This window comes from Macaca mulatta, chromosome 1 (assembly GCF_049350105.2).
Source record: "Macaca mulatta isolate MMU2019108-1 chromosome 1, T2T-MMU8v2.0, whole genome shotgun sequence".
NCBI lineage: Eukaryota > Metazoa > Chordata > Mammalia > Primates > Cercopithecidae > Macaca > Macaca mulatta.
This window is the reverse complement of record NC_133406.1, coordinates 165,732,871-165,756,889: the sequence shown is the minus strand read 5'-3', so window position 1 is coordinate 165,756,889 and position 24,019 is coordinate 165,732,871. Positions and strand designations below refer to the sequence as shown.

At 36.3% G+C, this 24,019-nt stretch overlaps 1 long non-coding RNA gene across 1 annotated transcript in view; it reads left to right on the top strand.

Moving 5' to 3' along the window:
- The window catches only part of LOC106999234 (uncharacterized), a 35,286-nt gene extending 12,274 nt beyond the window's left edge, over positions 1-23,012 (top strand). The window contains exon 3 of the long non-coding RNA XR_013412716.1: positions 22,901-23,012. This is a non-coding gene — a long non-coding RNA (uncharacterized LOC106999234). The remainder of the gene's footprint in view (positions 1-22,900) is intronic.
- Positions 23,013-24,019: the final 1,007 nt, after the last annotated feature.

Genomic DNA, 24,019 nt, shown 5'->3' with positions numbered 1-24,019 from the left:
TTTTTTTGATATGAAGTCTTGCTCTGTGGCCAGGCTGGAGTGCAGTGGTGTGATCTTGGCTCACTGCAGCCTTCACCTCCTGGGTCTAACCAATTCTCCTGTCTCAGTCTCCCAAGTAGCTGGGATTACAGGAATGCTCCCCACGTATTTCACTATGTTGACCAGGCTGGTCTTGAACTCCTGCCTGCCTCAGCCTCCCAAAGTGCTGGGATTACAGATGTGAGCCACCGTGCCGGGTGGTTCTTTTCCTTAACTAGTGTTCCATTATTGGAATGCTAAGCATGTGGGAGTGATTTATATCCTACTGCTCAAGATCATCACCAACGTCTGATTGCAAAAATTCAAAAAATTGCAACCTCAGGTATAAATGGGTTAAACCCCAGTATTCACTATCTACAGATGACCTTGCGTGTTACTTAACAGAGAACAAGGTAACTAAGGTGCATTTCTTCAGTTTCCATTTTTTGAGCGTCTCTCTCTCTTTTTCTGAATCCATCCTTGCAACTCTTCTCTTTATGACAGAGGCAAGAGAACTTCCTATCCAAGGCTGATATTGTGCCCTGTATCTTGAGGCTATCTGCAATCCCGTCATACAGAAGACAACTCTCCCTCCTCTAACTGCCATCATTCTTCCTCCCTCCTTCTCTCCTTCCCTCTCCCGCCTTCCCCACCTCAATAATCCTTTACCTTTCTTGTTGTTGTCATTCTTATCATTAATGAAATACAGATTTATTTCTCCTATGAACTGGTAACCATCTTGAGGACAGGGTCTGTATATTCCTTTTTGTATACCTACCTACAAAGCATCTGGTTCAAACCTGTATTCACAATGAGCCTTCAATAAATATTTGTCGAATAAATGATTAATATTCTTCTCCCTAAAACAAAACAAAACTGAATTGGTTGCTTTGTCCTTAGGTGTGTTTCTCAAAGGAATATTATTTTTGAATCATGAAGATGATGATTCCTCTGTTGGATTAAGGAATTACACTAGTAACTGGAGAGCTGGTCAGAGGCAAGAACAATCAGAAAATGTAGTGAACTTTCCCATCCAGAATGGCCATTAAAACTAAAATATTTAGGAACAACTTTCTCAAGAAACATGCAATATTTATACATAGGAAACCACACTGAGTGAGATATGCAAGGAACCTTGAATAAATGGAAAGTCACATTTATTCTTCTGGGAGCCGAAGGCTAAATACTGTAAAAATGTCAATACTTCATAAAGAATTCTTCCAACATTACTTTATACTTTTTCAAGCCACTAAGAAACTCAAGGTGTTTATATTCAGGGCAACATAAATCTATGCTCCCGAGAAAAAAAAAAAAAAAAAAGAAAAAGAAAAATAAAAGAAACCCAACCCAGAATATGATAATAGTTTTGATTTTCTATCTTGGCCAATGGAGGGGGCAGTTTCAGAGTCTTCTGTGTGGTGTTTGCCTCTGTGCTAGTCCTTATCCCACAGATCAAGGAACCCATGGGAGGGCTCTGCCAATTACTAAACATGGACATTTCAATTATACACTTGAGGCCTGGGAAAGTGGCCACTGCATTTGTGAACACAACTGACCCACTGAGGGAGATCAAGGTTGGGACTCCATTTACTACCTGGATCCCACCGACCGCTGCTCTAATAGAAGAATCCATTGTGACACTTCCTTCAATGTCAACTTGTACAGTGTTTCCAGTAGTCCTTGAAATGTCTGGGTATTCTTACTCCAATGTATGGTCACCTAAGTGAAAGGCCATATGTTCCTTTCAAGAAAGATATGGAGAATCATTATGATAAAACTTGCCTTGCTATTCTAAGATTCTTCCTCATGGAGACATAGCCTCTCTTTTTAGGCGCTGGGTTTAGGTCTGAAAATTGCCTGGTTCAGATCGGAATCAAGACTTTTTAACTAGGGCAGGAGCCCTCAGCTTTCTGATCATCCATGCTCACTTTCTTTTCGTTAAGAAAGTTAAGCATATGCTTGTTGACTGCCCATCCATCTTGCCCATAGGAATGCTGAGTTCCATGGACAAACTCTATAGTTCTATGTAGGTCAGACCTTTTGGATGCCACTCTGAACTTGGTACTCATTAAAATAATTCTGCCTATTTTGCTTCTGGTGGTTACATGTTGTCACTTTGTCTCTGTTATTTCAGAATCTTTTTATCCCTTTGCTACCAGAAAGCCTAGTTCTGCAACAGTCCTGGATTACAGAGAACAGCCATCATTGATCTTGATGATGCTAATGCCGCCTTCTCCAGCACATTCTTTATTATTTTGGCAGTCTTCCCCAGCTGAACATAGCTGATTGGCAGTCTAGTGTGCTCACATCTTGGGTCTTTTAATCCCTTCTACTACCATCTCCCATAGCAAATCTGCATTTCTATTTCATTTAGTGTGGGCGATCAGTTTTTCCAAGCTTTCAACAGCCATTCTAGAACATACTAGTGTTGTCTCCTGGGGTCCTTGCTTGGGCATTAAATCCTGTGTCCTGGCAAAACACTCTCATATTGATAAACTCTCTCTTCTCCAATTTGATATTCTATCCCTTTGATTTGGTACCATCAGAATCCAGTCCCATATAAACTGTCCTGGCTTGTGGATGGGTACTATCACCTAGCAGAGGATAGCATTGGGCAAGGCAGCTCCCTTCATGAAAGGACAATTTTCACATCCACATGATTCTTATCTCAAATAATTATTATTATTGTGGCTGCTCAATAGCAATTCTCTGATTCCTTTATTTATTTAGTTTATGTATCTCTAAGACCCCAAAGTAACAAAACAGAGAAAATGTAGTGACAGGTAATATTTGGAAAAAAATATATAAATTCTCCTCAAATGAAAAACATTATTACCTCTCCAGGAATCAAAGTGATATAAATTAAGACAATACATATTTCACTGGAAAAAAATCCAATTTTTGAAAATAGCGTGCTCAGTTTTGGCAAGGATGTAGTAAAAATGTGAATTTTTATTTCCTTGTGAAGAGAGCGTAAGTTGGCATAAAAAATTTAACTCTTTGTTTTCCAAGAAACAAACAATTCCTCCTCTGGGAACCTTCAGTAATTCCTTTTCATCTCATTTTACTTTCTCTTTTTCCTCTTAAAGATAGAATTAAATTTATACTTTGAATTAAAAGTTTTCTTAGTATCATCTCATCTGCCTTAGCTTGCACTGCCATACCAAATACCACAGGCTAGGTGCTTAAACAACAGAAATTTATTTTCTGACAGTTCTGGAGTCTGGAAAGTTCAATATTAAGCAGTCAGTGTGGATGACTCTTTAGTTCTATGTAGGTCAGGACTCTTTCTTTCTGGCTTCCAGATGGCCACCATCTCTTTGTGTCCTCACATAACACACACACACACACACACACACACACACACACACACACACACACAGAGAGAGAGAGAGAGAGAGAGAGAGAGAGAGAGAGAGAGAGAGAAAGAGAGTGAGATCTTTCTTTTCTTGTAAGGCCACAATCCTGTCTGATTAAGGCACCAGCCTTATTACCTGCTGAAGACCGTATGTCCAGATACATTGCGGATTGAACTTCAACATATGAATTTTGGGGAGATACAATTCAGTCCATAGCATCATCTTAAAATAATTGGTTTTAAATATGTATCCTACCATTTGTATACTTACAAAGGGAATTGTGAGAAATGATATTTGTATAATGTTAACTTTGGTGATTTCTGAGTAGTAAGAAGTTTTGCTTTTCTTTTCACACTTTTCTACCTTGAATGTTTTTATAAAGTTACTTTTAAAAATTATAAATGAGAAAGCAGTGTCTTTTCAAAAGCACCTTGTTTGCTACCATGTTGAGTTGAAAGTGAGGAAAGAGTTTTTCATTACCTTAAAGACTCTGATCAGTGCATCTCAAACGTCCCCACTAAACATTCCTGTGAAGACAACAAGAGATAAGGGAAAAAGTATGCTGTGGGAGGAATTTCTGAGGGTATAATCAGATGATTTCCTTGAAGTCTTACATAATAGCCTTTAAGTTGACTTGATTTTTCCATTTATCCATAATATATCTGTTTGTTTCCATATAAAAACAATATTTAAAATTACTTACTCTTGAGTAAAATTCATGTTCAAAGAAAATGTATCATTATTTATCTCAGGGCTTTAAGTGCCCCTTGATTCAATCAGCTTACATCTGGGGGCACTCAAATCCCTATTTGAGAAGCATGGGCTTAATTTAATTATCAAAATTATCATTTGCCTGAACTTCTACAAATTGTAAAATACTTCCCACATAAATTATCTTACTGGGACTCTCAGCATCCTCTTTTACAAGCTCAACATGCTTCACCCAGTTCTTTAGCACTGGAATCCCTCCAGACTCAGTCTTATGCTTCTTTATCATATAACTCTATACTCACTGCCTAGATGATTACTTTTCTTGACCGTGGTCCAATTACCTGATACATTCCAGTGATACCCAAATCTATATCTCCAGAGACACCTATACAACTGTCAGCTTGGCAGCACATTATGGCTGTCTAACAATCATTTTAAACTTTAAATATCCAGTATGAAATTCATGATCTTCTTCCAAATCTTGTCCATTTCCATTCAAAAGTGCCACCACCCATCTAGCTCTGCAAGCCAGAAGAAACTGGTGTAACCTCTGACACCTGAATATTTCTTACACTCCCATCTAATATAGCACAAGGTTTGAGACCATCTAAAAATGCCTTGTTTATGTCTCACAAGTTCACTGTTGCCATCACATCATCCCAGCCCAAGCAGAAGAAACTAGTGTGATCTCTGATACCTGAATATTTCTTGCACTCCCGTCTAATATATCACAAGGTTTGAGAACATCTAAAAACACCTCTAGTTAGTTTATGTATCAGAAGTTCACTACTGCCATCAGTACATCATCCCAGTCCAAGCTACCATAATCTTCCTGACTACTGAAACGTAAATATTTAAATTTCTACTTGGAAGTCTAGCAAGCATATTAAAAAGAGGCTGTCTGCCTCAACCAGTTCTTTTTCCCATCTTCTTCATGGGAAAAAGTACCACCAAAAACCTAGTTCGTTGGATGAAAAATGAAGAAATAATTCTGGATTCCCCACTTTATCTCATACACTCTAGGTCAACACACAGTAATAGAACATGTTTATTATCACATAAAATTATCTTTAACAATGCTGTAGCAAGTCTTGAGATTAGATAGAAATTTGTTCTTATTTTTAAGAATTGCTTTGGTTATCCTAGGTTCTTTGTAGTTTTGTATGAATTTTGGAATAAGATAGACAATGTTTTAATCCATCTGTTTGCTATAAAGGATTGTCTGAGACTGGATAAGTTATACAAAAAAGAGTTTTATTTGGCTCATGATTCTGCAGGCTGTACAAAAAGCATGGCACCAGCATCAGCATCTAGTGATGGCTTCAGGCTGCTTCCACTCATGATAGAAGGAGAAGAGGAGCTGGTGATATGTACATAGAGATCACATGATGAGACAGGAGGCAAGAGAGAAAGGAGAGAGGTGCCAGGCTCTTTTTTTTAAACAATCAGCTTGTGTAGAAACTAATAGAGTGAGAACTCACTACCCCTCTCCACCACCAGGGAGGGCATTATTCTGTTCATAAAGGATCCATCTCCATGACACAAACATCTCCCATTAAGCCCTATCTCCAACACTGAAGATAAAATTTCAACATGAGATTTGGAGGGGTCAAATATCCAAACTATAGCAGCCAATTTTTACAACAAAGCTACTAGAATTTTGACTGGGATTGCACTGACCTATAGATAAATGTAGGGAGAAGTGACAATAATGTAGAATTCATATTCATAAAAGACATGGCATATTTTAAAAATTCATAAAAGACATGGCATTTTTTTTCATTACTTAAGGTTTTCATGAATTGCGTCAGTATTTTAATTTCTGATTGTTTTCTGCTTATATTAATATATGGGAATACCACTGATTTCTGACTTTGAATCCTGTGACCTTGTAAATCTCACACCTTCTAGTAGCTTTCCTTTAGGTTTCTTGGGATTTTCAATGTATTCAATTACAGTGTCCACTAATAAAGACAGTTTTATTTCCTTCTTTCAAATCTGCATGCCTTTCTTTTCTTTTACTTGCCTATTGTACTGACTAAGAACTCTAGTACTATGTTAAATAGAATCTTGAGGAAAGCATTCAGTCTTTCACCCTTCAGTATAATATTACCTGTAGGTACTTTATCAAGTTGTGGAAGTTCCTTTCTGTTCCTAGTTTGATGAGAGCAATTTTTAAATCAGTCACAGTAATTATATTTTTTCAAATGCTTTTTTATATCTACTAGAATAATAATATGTCTTTTCTTTTTAAATTCAGTTACTATGGTGAATTACATGGATAAATTTTCCAATGTTAAATTTTACTAATTGAGGTATATCCCACTTGATCATGATATAGTAAATTTTCATGTATTGCTATATTTAATTTGCTAATTTTCTTATAGATTTTTGAGTCTCTATTGATAAGGGATATTGTTTTATACAGTAGTGCCCTCTTATCTACAAGGAATATATTCCAATATATCCAGTGTATGCGTGAAACTGCAGATGGTACTGAATCCTATATATACTATGTTCTTTTTTCTACACATACATACCCATTACAAAGTTTGTTACAAATTAGGCACAGTGGAAGATTATCAACAACAATAATAAAAGAGCACAAGTATAACAATATATTAAAATAAAAGTTATGTGTATGTTTGCACTCTCCCTCTGTCTCAAAATATGAAATATTTTATTGTACTATACCCACCTATTTTCAGACCACAGTTGACTATGTTTGATTATGAGTGACTGAAACCATGAAAGTAAAACTGCGGATAAGGGGGGAACTACTGTACTTTTATTTTTATTCCTGCATTTGGAATAAGGGGAGTGAGGACCTCATATCAATTCTCTACTTTTTATTTTCTGAAAGCATTTGTGTGGGACTGGTATTATTTACTCCTAAAGTATTTGATAGTGTGGTATTTTTTAAAATAAACACTAGTATAATAAAATATAATCTACATAAACATATGAATGAAAAATACTGTTTCAACCATAAAACACTGCATTTTTATATCTCCCAATATAGTAAAATAATTTATGTTTTCATCAATCATGTTCTTAGACCAGCGTGCAATTAATTGTTTCTTTAGATTTGAGGGGAGGCCAGTCTGCTAATAGACACCCTCAGAGCATTACTGAGAAAGGAAGACAAGTAACAGATTTTACATTTATTAGTTTGTGACCCTATATACAAAAATGATCATTTTTATGTGCCATTTGCACCACATTCAGATCTAAGGGGAAACACACCTCAGTGAAATTGTCCTTAATCTACCTCCTCATTTTAAATGCATCAAAACTACATAAACTGAAAAATGCCTTTCCCATTTTAAATGCATCAAAACTACATAAATTGAAAAATAATTTATTTTAACAATAATGGAGTCGGAACCACAGATGCAAAAAATAATGAAGATATGACCAATATTTCTTATATGTGATTCCTTAATATTGTGTGCAGAAAATAAAAGAATAAAAAGAATTTAAGAATGTTATATATTTTGGGTCATTATTGAAAGACAGTAATATTTATAATTACACTATAATACTTTCTATGCTATGAAATTATTTAATAATTATATATATTTATTAATTTTATATTAAAGATAATTTAATATAATCATATATTGTTATATAGAATAATTAGTAATTATATATTAACTATAATTATATATTGTTATATAATAATATATTTAATATAATCACATATAACAAATATATAATTGTTATATATTGTTATATAATACATTTTATATAATTATAAAATAGTATAATTAAATAATAGTTATATTTGTTATACCTATGTAAGAATTATGTTATAAATTATATATTATTTCATATATAATATCATAATATAATAATTATGTGTAATTATATTAAATATAAAAATTATCTGTCATATAAATTATATGATAATTTAATTAGATCAAAAGAGACAAGGTCATCACATAATGGTAAAGGGATCAATTCATCAGGAAGAGCTAACTATCCTACATATATATGCACCCAATACAGGAGCACCCAGATTCATAAAGCAAGTCCTTAGAGACTTACAAAGAGACTTAGACTCCCATGCAATAATAATAGGAGACTTTAACACCCCACTGTCAACATTAGACAGATCAACGAGACAGAAAGTTAACAAGGATATCCAGGAATTGAACTCAACTCTGCACTAAGCGGACCTAATAGATATCTACAGAACTCTCCACCCCAAATCAACAGAATATGCATTCTTCTCAGCACCACATCAACTTATTCCAAAACTGATCATATAGTTGGAAGTAAAACACTCCTCAGCAAATATAAAAGAACAGAAATTATAACAAACTGTCTCTCAGACCACAGTGCAATCAAACTAGAACTCAGGACCAAGAAACTCAATCAAAAACGCTCAACTACATGGAAACTGAACAACCTGCTCCTGAATGAATACTGGGTACATAACAAAATGAAGGCAGAAATAAAGATGTTCTTTGAAACCAATGAGAACAAAGATACAACATACTAGAATCTCTGGGACACATTTAAAGCAGTGTGTAGAGGGAAATTTATAGCACTAAATGTCCACAAGAGAAAGCAGGAAAGATCTAAAATTGACAGCCTAACATCACAATTAAAAGAACTAGAGAAGGAAGAGCAAACACATTCAAAAGCTAGCAGAAGGCAAGAAATAACTAAGATCAGAGCAGCACTGAAGGAGATAAGAGACACAAAAAACCCTCCAAAAAATCAATGAATCCAGGAGCTGGTTTTTTGTAAAGATCAACAAAATTGATAGACCACTAGCAAGACTAATAAAGAAGAAAAGAGAGAATAATCAAATAGACGCAATAAAAAATCATAAAGGGGGTATCACCACCAACCCCACAGAAATACAAACTACCATCAGAGAATACTATAAACACCTCTACGCAAATAAACTAGAAAACCTAGAAGAAATGGATAATTTCCTGGACACTTACACTCTCCCAAGACTAAACCAGGAAGCAGTTGAATCCCTGAATAGACCAATAGCAGGCTCTGAAATTGAGGCAATAATTAATAGTCTACCAACCAAAAAAAGTCCAGTACCAGACAGATTCACAGCCGAATTCTACCAGAGGTACAAGGAGGATACAAGAGGTACAAGAAGGTATCATTCCTTCTGAAACTATTCCAATCAATAGAAAAAGAGGGAATCCTCCCTAACTCATTTTATGAGGCCAACTTCATCCTGATACCAAAGCCTGGCAGAGATAAAACAAAAAAAGAGAATTTAGGACCAATATCCCTGATGAACATCAATGCAAAAATCCTCAATAAAATACTGGCAAACCGAATCCAGCAGCATATCAAAAAGCTTATCCACCATGATCAAGTGGGCTTCATCCCTGGGATGCAAGGTTTGTTCAACATATGCAAATCAATAAATGTAATCCAGCATATAAACAGAACCAAAGACAAAAACCACATGATTATCTCAATAGATGCAGAAAAGATCTTTGACAAAATTCAACAGCCCTTCATGCTAAAAACTCTTAATAAATTCGGTATTGATGGAACGTATCTCAAAATAATAAGAGCTGTTTGTGACAAACCCAAAGCCAATATCATACTGAATGGGCAAAAACTGGAAGCATTCCCTCTGAAAACTGGCCCAAGACAGGGATGCCCTCTCTCACCACTCCTATTCAACATAGTGTTGGAAGTTCTGGCTAGGGCAATCAAGCAAGAGAAAGAAATAAAGGGTATTCAGTTAGGAAAAGAAGAAGTCATATTGTCCCTGTTTGCAGATGACATGATTGCATATTTGGAAAACCCCATCGTCTCAGACCAAACTCTCCTTAAGCTGATAAGCAACTTCAGCAAAGTCTCAGGATACAATATCAATGTGCAAAAATCACAAGCATTCTTATACACCAGTAACAGACAAACAGAGAGCCAAATCATGAATGAACTCTTATTCACAATAGCTTCAAAGAGAATAAAATACCTAGGAATCCAACTTACAAGGGATGTAAAGGACCTCTTCAAGGAGAACTACAAAAGACTGCTCAGTGAAATAAGAGGACAGAAACAAATGGAAGAACATACCATGCTCATGGATAGGAAGAATCAATATCATGAAAATGGCCCTACTGCCCAAGGTAATTTATAGATTCAATACCATACCCACTAAGCTACCAATGACTTTGTTCACAGAATTGGAAAAAAACTGCTTTAAAGTTCATATGGAACCAAAAAAGACCCCATATTGCCAAGACAATCCTAAGCCAAAACAACAAAGCTGGAGGCATCATGCTACCTGCCTTCAAACTATACTACAAGGCTACAGTAACCAAAACAGCATGGTACTGGTACCAAAACAGAGATATAGACCAATGGAACAGAACAGAGCTCTCAGAAATAATACCACACATCTACAGCCATCTGATCTTTGACAAACCTGAGAAAAACAAGATATGGGGAAAGGATTCCCTATTTAATAAATGGTGCTGGGAAAATTGGCTAGCCATAAGTAGAAAGCTGAAACTGGATTCTTTCCTTACTCCTTATACAAAAATTAATTCAAGATGGATTAGAGACTTAAATGTTAGACTTAAAACCATAAAAACCCTAAAAGAAATCCTAGGTAATACCACTCAGGACATAGGCATGGACAAGGACTTCCTGTCTAAAACACCAAAAGCAACAGCAACAAAAGCCAAAATTGACAAATGGGATCTAATTAAACTAAAGAGTTTCTGCACAGCAAAAGAAACTACCATCAGAGTGAACAGGCAATCTACAGAATGGGAGAAAATTTTTGCAATCTACTCATCTGACAAAGGGCTAATATCCAGAACCTACAAAGAACAAATTTACAAGTAAACAAATTTACAAGTAAAAAACAAACAACCCCATCAAAAAGTGGGCAAAGGATATGAGCAGACACTTCTCAAAAAAAGACATTCATACAGCCAACAGACACATGAAAAAATGCTCATCATCACTGGCCATCAGAGAAATGCAGATCAAAACCACAATGAGATACCATCTCATACCAGTTAGAATGGCAATCATTAAAAAGTCAGGAAACAACAGGTGCTGGAGAGGATGTGGAGAAATAGGAACACTTTTACACTGTTGGTGGGACTGTAAACTAGTTCAACCATTGTGGAAGACAGTGTGGCGATTCCTCAAGGATCTAGAACTAGAAATACCATTTGACCCAGCCATTCCATTACTGGGTATATACCCAAAGGATTATAAATCATGCTGCTATAAAGACACATGCACACGTATGTTTATTGCAGCACTATTCACAATAGCAAAGACTTGGAATCAACCCAAATGTCCATCAGTGACAGACTGGATTAAGAAAATGTGGCACATATACACCATGGAATACTAAGCAGCCATAAAAAAGGATGAGTTCATGTCCTTTGTAGGGACATGGATGCAGCTGGAAACCACCATTCTCAGCAAACTATCGCAAGAACAGAAAACCAAACACCGCATGCTCTCACTTATTGGTGGGAATTGAACAATGAGATCCCTTGGACACAGGAAGGGGAACATCATACACCGGGGCCTATTGTGGGGAGGAGAGAGGGGTCAGGGATAGCATTAGGAGATATACCTAATGTAAATGACGAGATAATGGGTGCAGCACACCAACATGGCACATGTATACATATGTAACAAACCTGCACGTTGTGCACATGTACCCTAGAACTTAATGTATAATAATAAATAAATAAATATAATTTAGTATAATTATATTTACATAATTGTATTAATAATATTGTATAATAATTATACATTGTTATATAGTTATATCTATCACATAGCATATGTAATGGTTATTAATATTATAAAATTAATAACTAATACACATTAATTATTGATATATAATAATTAATATATAAATAGTTAATATTATAATTAATATTGCATAAGATAATTAATATTATATCATAGATAATCTATGTTATTTTATATTTAATTATATATTTAATAATTACTATTAAATATATTTTATATTTATATTTTTATCCATTTTTAAGTTATCCATTGAACCCCTAATTATGTTCAAGAAATATAGGCTACCATTAATGAAGAATTATAATGTGTTCTTAAAGAATATTTTAAAATTTCAAACATAAAGAACTCTGGCTAATACTATCAGTTTTACATTCTTCCTTCTCAAATATTAAAGTAAATTGAAATTTCCTCAAAGTTGTCCTTTTTGTAAAAGTGAGGCAGAAAGGTAACTTTTATTGTAAAGTAGACGGGAACAATAAATCCAACTTCAAAGCCTCCTGTCAATATTGTTTTCTATTCTACTTCAGAAAGGTTGTTTGAAGGGAGCCGAAGTACTGGTTTTCAGAACTTTAGAGTGAGCACTGCTCAGATTGCAAATTTCCTGTAGGAAACACATCCAATTTACGCCTGGTATCATACCCCTCATAACACAATGAAGCCATACTACATTAAAACCCAAATGTCATGCAAATAGTTGGGCCAGTGGCTCTGGGAAGCAACTCCTGTATTTTAGGAGTACACCACGTGTGCTTTGATTGCCATTCGTTAGCATGGTTTCCAAGTGATGTTTCCAAGTGATGCAGAACTGAAAGCAGATTCTGCATGAAATCCCCTTCCTGTGCTGCACCTGGTTCCCACTCCCTCTTCCTTGCCCTCCACAGTGACGCTGCAGGCCTGGTTCCTGTCACTAGCCAGGCTATGGTTTCAAATCCCAACTCTGTGTTCTGGTTTTCTTCTGAGTCTTACTAGAGGTTTATCGACAAAACGCAGGCTCCTCATAATCTGTTTGAAAAGCCCACTGCGTTCAGCAGGAAGATATGATTATCCTTTAGTGGTGAACACTGCTGTGTGTTGTCATTGTGGAGAATATACCCTACAAGCATGTGTATGAAGGGAATCAGACTGGGAATGATGGGGGGTGTGATTTGTTTCCAATCTACTGGTGAAACAACCTCTTCTCTGCCAAAAATCCTCAGATCCAGTGTCCTTTGGGAACTCTCTCTCTAGGTTTTACTTTGAAAACCATCTGCTCTCTTGGTGAATATTGGCTCACCAGGGAAATCCTGACGTCTCGATCTTAGCTTCATGTCCGGGGAAACTCCATACTCAAGTCAGCCAAGACTTGGGTGTCCTTGGAGAGAACATTTTGTGGATCAAGCACTTTGCATGTGTTTATCTTTTGGGCCAAAAATTATCCAGAGATGAAACTAAGCTTTCTAATTATGCAAATAAGTACCAAATATTCTCCTTTTTAAAGAAAGCCATTATCATATAGTGTAAACAGTCTCTGAATTTCAATTTCAGTTCTGCCAATTAACCACCACATGACCTTGCACAAGTTGCAGATGAAACCTGGACATTGAATGATCTGAACTGAAACAAATACAAGCAGAAAAACCAAAACCAAATACGATTCTTTTTCACCGTGTCTCTTCAAATGTACTCTTTGACCTATTTCTTCCTCACTGCTACAATGAAATCTTGGCAGGTTTCAAAGTCTTTTTATTATGCTCAGTTAATAGAAGTGCTCCACTCACTTCTGTGTGTACCCATAGTCTCATTACAGGGCTAAGAATGTAATAATCCCTGCTCCTTATTCTTACCACTACCACCACCTCTCACCTTGATATTGCTTTAAGCCTGGAAATACAGAATGAGGGAAGAGGACATTTCACTTCTCCCTTTTCTCTGTCTATTTTTCCTCATCCTCTTCTTCCTGTTTTTAGGACTTAGATATCTGAGTTCTGTCAGGCTTGGAGATGGAGAGTGAGGAAGAGAGGCATGCAACACTTGAGTGTTACTTGAGTGGCATGGATATAATCTCTGCTGGAAGCCCCTGAGTATGGCAGTGTTCCAAAGCTGATTCTTCCTCTTGTGGGATGCTTTGGTGAGTTTCTTAATGATATCCCAACTGGATTCCTCTAATCACAACTCCCTTGATGCTTACTTCTCGCTTGCTAGCTGCTTTCAATTCTTCCCTCAGCCTCTGACCATGTGGCAGTCAACTCCCTACCTGGGGTCACACCTTATATTCAGGCTGTTTCTTGAAGTGGTGGTGGGGGGTGGAATTTAAAGTAGTTCCCATCACCTCTCTGTCTCACACGGCTCTTATCCAGCCTATGAAAAAAACTATTGCATCCTTGTCTCAGCATGCTGTTGATGGATAAGATTTTCATTCCTAAGGTAACCCTCTTTCTCTTGCTCTGTTGTTTTGGGACAATCTGTCTCTAGTTTCTTTTGCCTTCCCTTGCTTCAAGGATCCAGGATTACACGACAAGTCCTGCAAATAATTCCTGTGAAGCTTTCTTTGTTAGCTTAAGGGGGAAAAAGCACCCCTTTTATCTCACAGGAGTGGAATCGCTTTCTCCATAGTAATCCTCTCTCCCAACTATTTCAGCTTCAACATTTTATATCTTCATGGTGGATGATGGCTCAAGATCTCAAAATCAAGTCTATATAACTCTAAATCCTGTGCTCTGAATCAGTAGGTGTCTTGGTCTGTTTTGTGTTGCTCTAAGGAAATATCTAAGGCTGGGTAATTTATAAAGAAAACAAGTTTATTTGGCATGTGGTTTTGCAGACTATGCAAGAAGCATAGCACCCATACTTGTATCTGGTAGGGGCCTCAAGCTGCTTCCACTCACAATAAAAGGCAAAGAGGAGCTGATATGTGCAGAGATCACATGGTGAGACAGAAAGCAAGGGATGGGTGAGGTCCAGGTTCTTTTTTAAAATAATCAGCTCTTTTGGGAACTTAATAGAGTGAGCCCTCACTTACACATGACGGAGGGCATTAATCTATTCACAAAGGATCTGCTCCCGTGACCCAAACACCTCCCACTAAGCCCCACCTCCCAATACCACCACACCAGGAATTTAATTTCTTTTTTTGTTGTAGTTTTTATTATTACACTTTAAGTTCTAGGGTACATGTGCATAACGTGCAGGTTTGTTACATATGTATACATGTGCCACGTTGGTTTGCTGCACCCATTAACTCATCATTTACGTTAGGTATTTCTTCTAATGCTATCCCTCCCCCATGCCCCACCCCATGACAGGCCCTGGTGTATGATGTTCCTCACCCTGTGTCCAAGTGTTCTCATTGTTCAATTCTGACCGATGAGTGAGAACATGCAGTGTTTGTTTTTCTGTTCTTGTGATAGTTTGCTGAGAATGATGGTTTCCAGCTGCATCCATGTCCCTACAAAGGACATGAACTCATCCTTTTTTATGGCTGCATAGTATTCCATGGTGTATATGTGCCACATTTTCTTAATCCAGTCTGTCACTGATGGACATTTGGGTTGATTCCAAATCTTTGCTATTGTGAATAGTGCTGCAATAAACATACGTGTGCATGTGTCTTTGTAGCAGCATGATTTATAATCCTTTGGGTATATACCCAGTAATGGTATGGCTGGGTCAAATGGTATTTCTAGTTCTAGATCCTTGAGGAATCGTCATACTGTCTTCCACAATGGTTGAACTAGTTTACAGTCCCACCAACAGTGTAAAAGTGTTCCTATTTCTTCACATCCTCTCCAGCACCTGCTGTCTCCTGACTTTTTAATGACTCTCATTGTGGTTTTGATCTGCATTTCTCTGATGAACAGTGATGATGAGCACTTTTTCATGTGTCTGTTGGCTGCATAAATGTCTTCTTTTGAGAAGTGTCTGTTCATATAGGAATTTAATTTCAGTATGAGACTCGGTGGGGACAAACATCCAAACCATAGCAGTAGGTAATATATATTACATTATGATCGATTGATAGCACTTTGTCCTTAAAAGGGAAATAGCAATTGATAGTGAACAGAGCCTTAAATGAAAAAGAATAAATACCTTATTTATGTGCTATTCAATCTCTACAAAATTCTTCAAATAGTACCTCTCACCATTCTTTTTAATATATCCTTCTGGAAGTTCTGTAGGCATATATTGGCCTTTCTTATTCTATCCTCCAAATATCTTAACTGCTTACACATTTTTAAAATCTTTTTATGTGTTAGCTTCAGTTCTGGAAATAAGGAAAATTATTGCCTAAAAGTTATTCTGGAAATGCCAAGAACTGTTTGATAAAAATATAATAAATAAATGTGTATCTGAGTTCTTAAGAAAGTAAGCAAAATCCCCAAAGGTCAGATGTGAGATGGTAACTAAAAGATAGAATGGTAAGAATATAAACCCAATCTGTGGTAACTATCACTGGGATGAGGTTAGGAGGGAGGAGACAGCATATTGATAATTTCAGAAAGTGTTTTTGACATTCACACACAAATTTGAGATATTAGGCCCACATGTGGGAGGGAGTGGGAACTATAGTACAAGTCAAAGAGCTACAGCATCAGTGAATGACAGGGTGAAAAGAAAAAGAAAGAAGGACAATCTGCTCGCTGGCAAGAAGATAACAAAGAACTTGTCTATAAGTGGACAAAAGTCTCCCTTAAGACTTTATAACCACAGAACTGAAAATCATGTGCACTTTGGTCTCAAATTTTTACCACCTTTGTATTGTGGGAAACTCTAAGCCAAAAGAAAAGACTCCAAATTTGTTCTTACGCCAATATTATCCCTAGATTTCCTAGAAGAAACCACCACAAAAAGCTGTCAATTCAGGTGTACTGAGTCTGACAGTTAAAGCCCCACTAAAGATCAGTTCACAGTTCCAAATGTTAAAATCAAAGAGTACACAATTCATTATAAGTGCTACAAACAGCTGATTAGATAATATAATATGATAGAACCTATAAAACTCATTATTTTTGATGTTTCAAAAATTTTTCAGACTTACAGAAAAGTTGTAAAAATAATGAAGTCATATATACCTTTAATCTGGATTTTCCCAATGTTTAACATAAGCATTCTATCATATATATACAGATATTTTTCTGAACCATTTGAGTAAGTTATAGATGTAATGCACATTAATATTAAATACCTCAGTATGTATTTCATAAAATAAGGCTATTTTCTTATATAATCACTGTATATAATTATAATATCAGGAAATAAACATTGATATAGCTCTATTATCTAATCTACAGAACTTATTTAAATTTTGTCAATTGTCCATTGAACATACTTTAAAGTAAAAGAAAAAAATGTTTGTCTAGTTTAAGGCCCAATTCAGGACCATACATTGCTTTTAGTTGCTATGTCTCTTTTGTCTCCTTCAATCTAAAATCCTTCTTCAGTCTTTGTCATTTATGACTTTGATATTTTTGAAGAATAGAGGCAAGTTATTTTGTACTATATCTCCTAATTTGGTTTTCTCAAATTTCCTCATGAGTAGATTCAAGTTAGGTATTTTTGGCAAGAATAATATTGTGTTCTTCTCAGTGCAACATATCGAAGGCAAATGATGTCTATTTGCCCTTTTACTGTGGGAGATTAACTTTGAGCACTTGGTTAAGAAATGTGTGTCAGATTTCTTCAGCACAAACTTACTATTTCTCCTTTGTAATTAATAAATTTCATGTGGAGAGATACTTTGAGACTATGTACATATTTTATTTCCTATCAAACTTCTACCCATTAGTTTTAGGATCTCTTGATGATTCTTACCTGAAACACTTATTACTATGTTAGTTGCCAAATTATGATATATTAGTATTTTAAGTAAATTAAAGTATAAATAAAGAAATGACAACATAAAAAGAAAACCACAACAACAAAACCAGGCAGATTTGTAAAAGAACTAAAGAGAACATCCAGAAATGACAGACAATGTCATTGAAATTCAGAAGTTAATGGATGAATTAAAAACACATTAAATGCAGCTGAACAGAGAATTAATATACTAGAAAATGTCTCTGGAAAATTATTCAGAATCCAACCTAGCAATATAAAGAAGTGGACATTTTTAAAGCAAAATTAAAAGTCATGAAAGATCTAATGAGAAGGTACAACATAGGTTTAATAGATGTTTCAAAAAAAAAAAACAGAAAAGGAGTAATTTTCAAATAGGTAGTGGCTGAGAGTTTTGCAAAATTATTAAGACAAAAATTCTTAGATTCAGGATGTACAACAAGCAGAATAAATAAAACTAAATCCACACTAGATATACCTTAGTGAAATTGCAGAACATCAAAAATAAAGAAAACTTAAAGAACAAAAACAAGGTAAAAAAGACAGATTTGCTACGAAGTTTGAGAATCCAACATACAGCAGGTTTATGGACAACAACAAGAGAAGCCAGAAGACAATGGAATATTTTAAAGCCGAGAGTTTACTGTAGTCCCCCCTTATCTATGGTTTTGCTTTCCACATTTTGTTACCTGCAGTCAACTGCAGTTCAAACAGACTAAATGGAAAATTTTAGAAAAAAAAATGTTAAATTTCAAATTGGGCACCTTTCTGAGCAGCATGAAGAAATGTCTCACCATCCCACTCTGTCTTGCCCAGGCGAGATGTGAATCATCCCTTTGTTCAGCATATTCATACTACATGCACAATCCACCTGTTAGTCACTTATTAGCCATATTGGTTATGAGATTGACTGTTGTAGCATCTCAGTGCTTGTGTGCAAGTAACCCTTATTTCACGTATGGCTCCAAATCACAAGAGTAGTGATGCTGGCATATTGTTATAATTGTTCTATTTTATTATTGGTTATTGTTGTCAATCCCTTAATGTGCCTAATTCATAAATGAAAGTTTACCACAGTTATGTATGTATAGGAAAAAACATGGCATATACAGGATTTGGTACTCTCCATAGTTTCAAGCATCCACTGGAGGAACTGGAAAGCTTCCCCCACAAATAAGGGGGGATTACTGTACTGTCAATATAGAATCCTCAATCAAGCTTAACAACCATTTAAGAGTGTAGCCATTCAAAAATTTTAAGACAATAAAATACTGAGAGAGTTTACTCTTTATAGTTTCTCTATTTAAAAAATAAGTTAACATTTTATGTGGTAGGCAGAATCCTGAAATGGCACCCATGATGCTTACCTGTAACTATTGTAAACATACCTTCTACTAGTTATTCAAACATTAATTGGGGTGCTGTTGTGAAGGGATTTTGCTGATGTATTGATGTCCCCAAATCAACTGGTCTTAAGGAGATTATCATACGAGTCCTTTAGATCTGGGCTTAGGGATCAGAGACAGGGGAAGTCAGAGAGACTCAAAGTGTGAGGGTAGTTGAAGGAGGCTACATGGCAAGAAACTGGGCAGCTTCTAGGAGCTGAGAGTGTAGACCCAAGCCAATAGTCACCAACAGAAAGGGATCCTAAATCCTATGACTACAAAAAACTGTAGTCACCGACATACTGAATAACCTTGGAAGCATATTATTTCCCAGAGCCTTCAGGAAGCAATGCAGGCTGGCTGACAACCTGATTTCAACCTTTTGAAAAGCTGAGCAGAGGTCCCAGTTTCCACCTGTGTCTGGACTCTTGATCCACAGAAACTGAGAGATAACTGAAAGGATGTACAGGCATACCTTGGATATATTGCAGGTTCCATTCTAGTCCACCAAAGTAAAGCAAATATTGCAATAAAGCGAGTCACACAACTTTTTCTGTTTTATACTACATATAAAAGTTATGTTTACACTACACGGTAGTCTATTAAGTGTGCAACGTCATTATATATAACAACAATTTACCTATCTTAATTTAAAAATACTTTATTGATAAAAAATGCAAACAATCATCTGAGTCATCAGTGAATTACAATCCTTTTGCTGGCAGAGGGTCTTGTCTTAATGCTGATGGCTGCTAACTGATCAGGGTGATGGCTACTGAAGGTTAGGGTGGCTGTGCCAATTTCTTAAAATAACACAACATCAAAGTTTATTGCATTGGTTGACCTTTTCATGAAAGATTTCTCTGTAGCATGAGATACGGTTTGATGGCATTTTAGACACAATAGAACTTTCATAATTGGAGTCAAACCCTGCCACTGCTTTATCCATCAAGTTTATGTAAACGTTCTAATTTTTGTTGTTGTTGTTGTCATCTCAGCAATGTTTACAGCATCTTCACCAGGAACAGACTGCCTGCATACACTACATCCATTCTGCAGCCCATAGATCAAGGAATAATTTTGAGCTTCAAATCTTGTTGCTTAAAAACTATATTTCATAAAACCACAGCAGCCATAAACAGTGATTCCTATCATGGGTTTGGGCAAAGTAAATTGAAAATCTTCTGGAAAGATTCATCATTCTAGGTGCCATTAAGAACATTCATGTTCATGAAAGGAAGTCAAAATACAAACATTAACAGGAGTTTGGAAGAGTTTGATTCCAACCTTCATGGATGACTCAAAAAACCACTTTTTTTGCTCATCTATAAGAAGCAACTCATTACCAGTTCAAGTTTCATGAGACTGCAGTAATTCAGCCACATCTTCAAGTTCCACTTGTAATTATAGTTCTCTTGCTATTTCTACCACAACTGCAGTTACTTCCTCCACTGAAGTCTTGAACATCTCAAAGTCATGCTTTACCAGAAGATTTTCAAATTACTCCTTGATCCATGGGCTGCAGAATGGATGTTATATTAGCAGGTAGGAAAACAAGATTCATCTCCTTGTACATCTCCATCACAACTTTTGGGTGACTAGCTGAGTGTCAATGAGCAATAATATTTTGAAAGAAATCTTTTTCTCTGAGCAGTAGGTCTCAGCAGTGAGCTGCATATATTCAACAAACCATGCTGCAAATAAATGCGCTGTCATCCGGACTTAATTGTTCTATTTATAGAGCAAAGGCAGAATAGATTTAGCACAAATTATTAAGGGGCCTAGCATTTTTAGAATGGTAAATAACCATTGGCATCAACTTAAAGTCACCAGTTGAATTAGCCACTAACAAGAGAGTTGGCCTGTCCTTTGAAGCTTTGGATTCAGGCATCGAGGGCATCTTTTTCCAGTATAAGGCTGTTTCATATATGAAAATCTATTGCTTAGTGGATCCGCCTTCAACAGTTTTCTTAGCTAGATCTTCTAGGTAACTTGCTGCAGCTTCTACATCAGCACTTGCTGCTTCACCTTCCACTTTTATAACTTCTATGTTTTCTCTTTAAACCTCATGAGCAGCCTCTGCTTGCTTCAAACTTTTCTTTGGCAGCTTCCTCACCTCTCTCAGCCTTTATAAAATTGAAGAGAGTTAGGACCTTGCTCTAGATTCAGTTTTGGCTTAGGGGAATGTAGTGGCTAATTTGATCTCCATCCACTAAAATGTTCTCCCTATCAGCAATAAGGCTGTTTCACTTTCTTATCATTTGTGTTTGGTGGAGTAGGACTTTTAATTTCCTTCAAGAACTTTTCCTTCACATTCACAACTTGGTTAACTGTTTGGCACAAGAGGCCATACAATTTGGCCTCTCTCAGCTTTTGACATGCTTTCTTCACTAAGCTAATTAGCTTTTGATTTAAAATGGGAAACTCGCAACTCTTTCTTTCTCTTGATCACTTAGAGGCTATTGTGGGATTATTAACTGGCCTAATTTTAATATTGTTGTTCCTCAGGGAATAGGGAGACCCGAGGAGAGGGAGAGAGGCAGGGGAATTGTTGGTCAGTGGAGCAGTCAGAATGCACACATTTATCAATTAAGTTCTTCCTTTTATAGACACAGTGTGTGGTACCCCCAAACAGTTACAATAGTAACTAGTAACACCATAAATCACTCATCACAGATCACCATAACAGATATAATAATAATGAAAAAGTTTGAAATATTGTGAGTATTACCAAAATGTGGTGTAGATACAGTTAGCACGTGCTAGTGGAAAAATGGTGCCAACAGACTTGATCAACACAGGTATGCCACAAACCTTTAATTTGTAAAAAACACAATTATCTGCAAAGCACAATAAAGTGAGGTACAATAAAAGAAGGTGGCCGGGATCAGTGGCTCATGCCTGCAATCCCAGCACTTTGGGAGGCCAAGGCAGGCAGATCACTTGAGGTCAGGAGTTCAAGACCAGCCTGGCCAACATGGTGAAACTCTGTCTCTACTAAAAATATATATAAAAATTAGCTGGGCATGGTGGTACACAACTGTAGTCCCAGCTACTCGGGAGGCTGAGGCAGGAGAATTGCTTAAACTCAGGAGGCAGAGGTGGCAGTGAGCTGAGATTGTGCCGCTGCACTCCAGCCTGGGTGACAGAGTGAGACTCTATCTCAAAACAAAACAAAAAACAAAACAAAACAAAAAAAGGCTTGCCTGTATGTTGTTGTAAACTACCAAGTTTCTGTTAATTTCTTACACTGTTATGGAATACTATTACAGTGTATTTTCAAAAGATGGAAGCTGGAGATATAAAAAGCAATGGATAACTCTAAACAAACGTTGACTATATGGGACAATATAAATAATAATAAAGATGGGGGAACACACAGAAGTTGGAAATGAAATACTAGCAAAAATTGTATTTCAAACAGATGTTCAGAGTTAAAAATTGGAATATCATTGTGTTGCTTGGGAAGAGCCTAAAGATACTGAGTAACTAGATTATGTAAAACCAGGTATGGATGTTTAAAATATGAGAGCAACCACTAGAAATTGAATGTATAAGATTTCTTTTCATTGTATTATAGGTAATTTCTCAGATCTACTTTTCATATCACACATTCTGTCTTCAGCAGAATTCAAACTGCCTTTTATCCTCTTCATTGTGTCTGGTTTTGTTTTGCTTTTTCATTCTTTACTTCATCCAATTATTCAGCAAAGGAAGTCATAAGATGTGACGATTTATTTTTATATTATTATGTTTTAAGTAAAGTGTTTTAGCTTTAGGCTGCTAAAATATTATAAGGTGTGCGCTTAAGCAAACATTTGTTTCCCACAGTTCTTGGTGCTTGAAATCCAAGACCAAGGTGCCAGCATGGTTGGGTTCTTGGTGAAGGCTTTCTCCTGGTTTACAGATGGCTGTCTTCTCATATCATCACATAGCGGAGAAGGTAATTACATGCCTTTATAAGGACACTAGTTCCATTCATGTGGGTCCCATCTTCATGTTTTACTTACCTCCAAAATGTCTCACTTCCAAATACCATCGCATTGGAGATTAGGTTTCAACATAGGAATCTGGGGAGAGGGGAGACAAACATTCAGTCCACAGCATAAAAAAATTCTGGATATAGAGAAGATCAGAAGTAAATCAACTCTCATAATTCACCACTATTAACATTACTGTATCTCTGTGTTTGCTTACATAGATGTTTACATTGGTAACCTATAAAGATATATGTGTATATCTACCTTTATTACGGTTATGAGAGTCATACTTTCATTAATAATTACAGCATAATAGTTAAAAGTACAAACTTTGGAGTCAGAGACATGGGTTCAAGTCCAGCTCCAGCATTTACAAGCTATGTGAACTTGGGCAAATTATTTAATCTTCAGAACCTGAGTTTCTTTTTCTTTTTCTTTTTCTTTTTTTTTTTGAGATGGAATTTTACTCTTTTTACCCAGACTGGAGTGCAATGACACGATCTCAGCTCACCGCAACCTCCGCCTCCTGTGTTCAAGCGATTCTCCTGCCTCAGCCTCTCAAGTAGCTGGGATTACAGGCATGCGCCACCATGCCTGGATAATTTTTGTATTTTTAGTAGAGATGGGGTTTCCCCATGTTGGTCAGGCTCGTCTTGAACTCCCGACTTCAGGTGATCCACCCTCCTCGGCTTCCCAAAGTGCTGGGATTACAGGCATGAGCCGCCGTGCCCTGCCAGAACCTCAGTTTCTTTATCTGTTAAATGGAGGGAATGATTACAGTACTTGCCACATAGGATGGTAATGGGCTTAAATTTCAGTAACTATTTTTTATTTCTAAAATATACTTTTTCAAATAACTGTTACTGTTTTCTTACAGGGTCTTATCATTTCATTAAAAAAATTTTATTTCCTTATTTTATGTCTCTACTTTAAATATGTTTGCTTTATAGGATCTTTTGGGTAGTTCTGT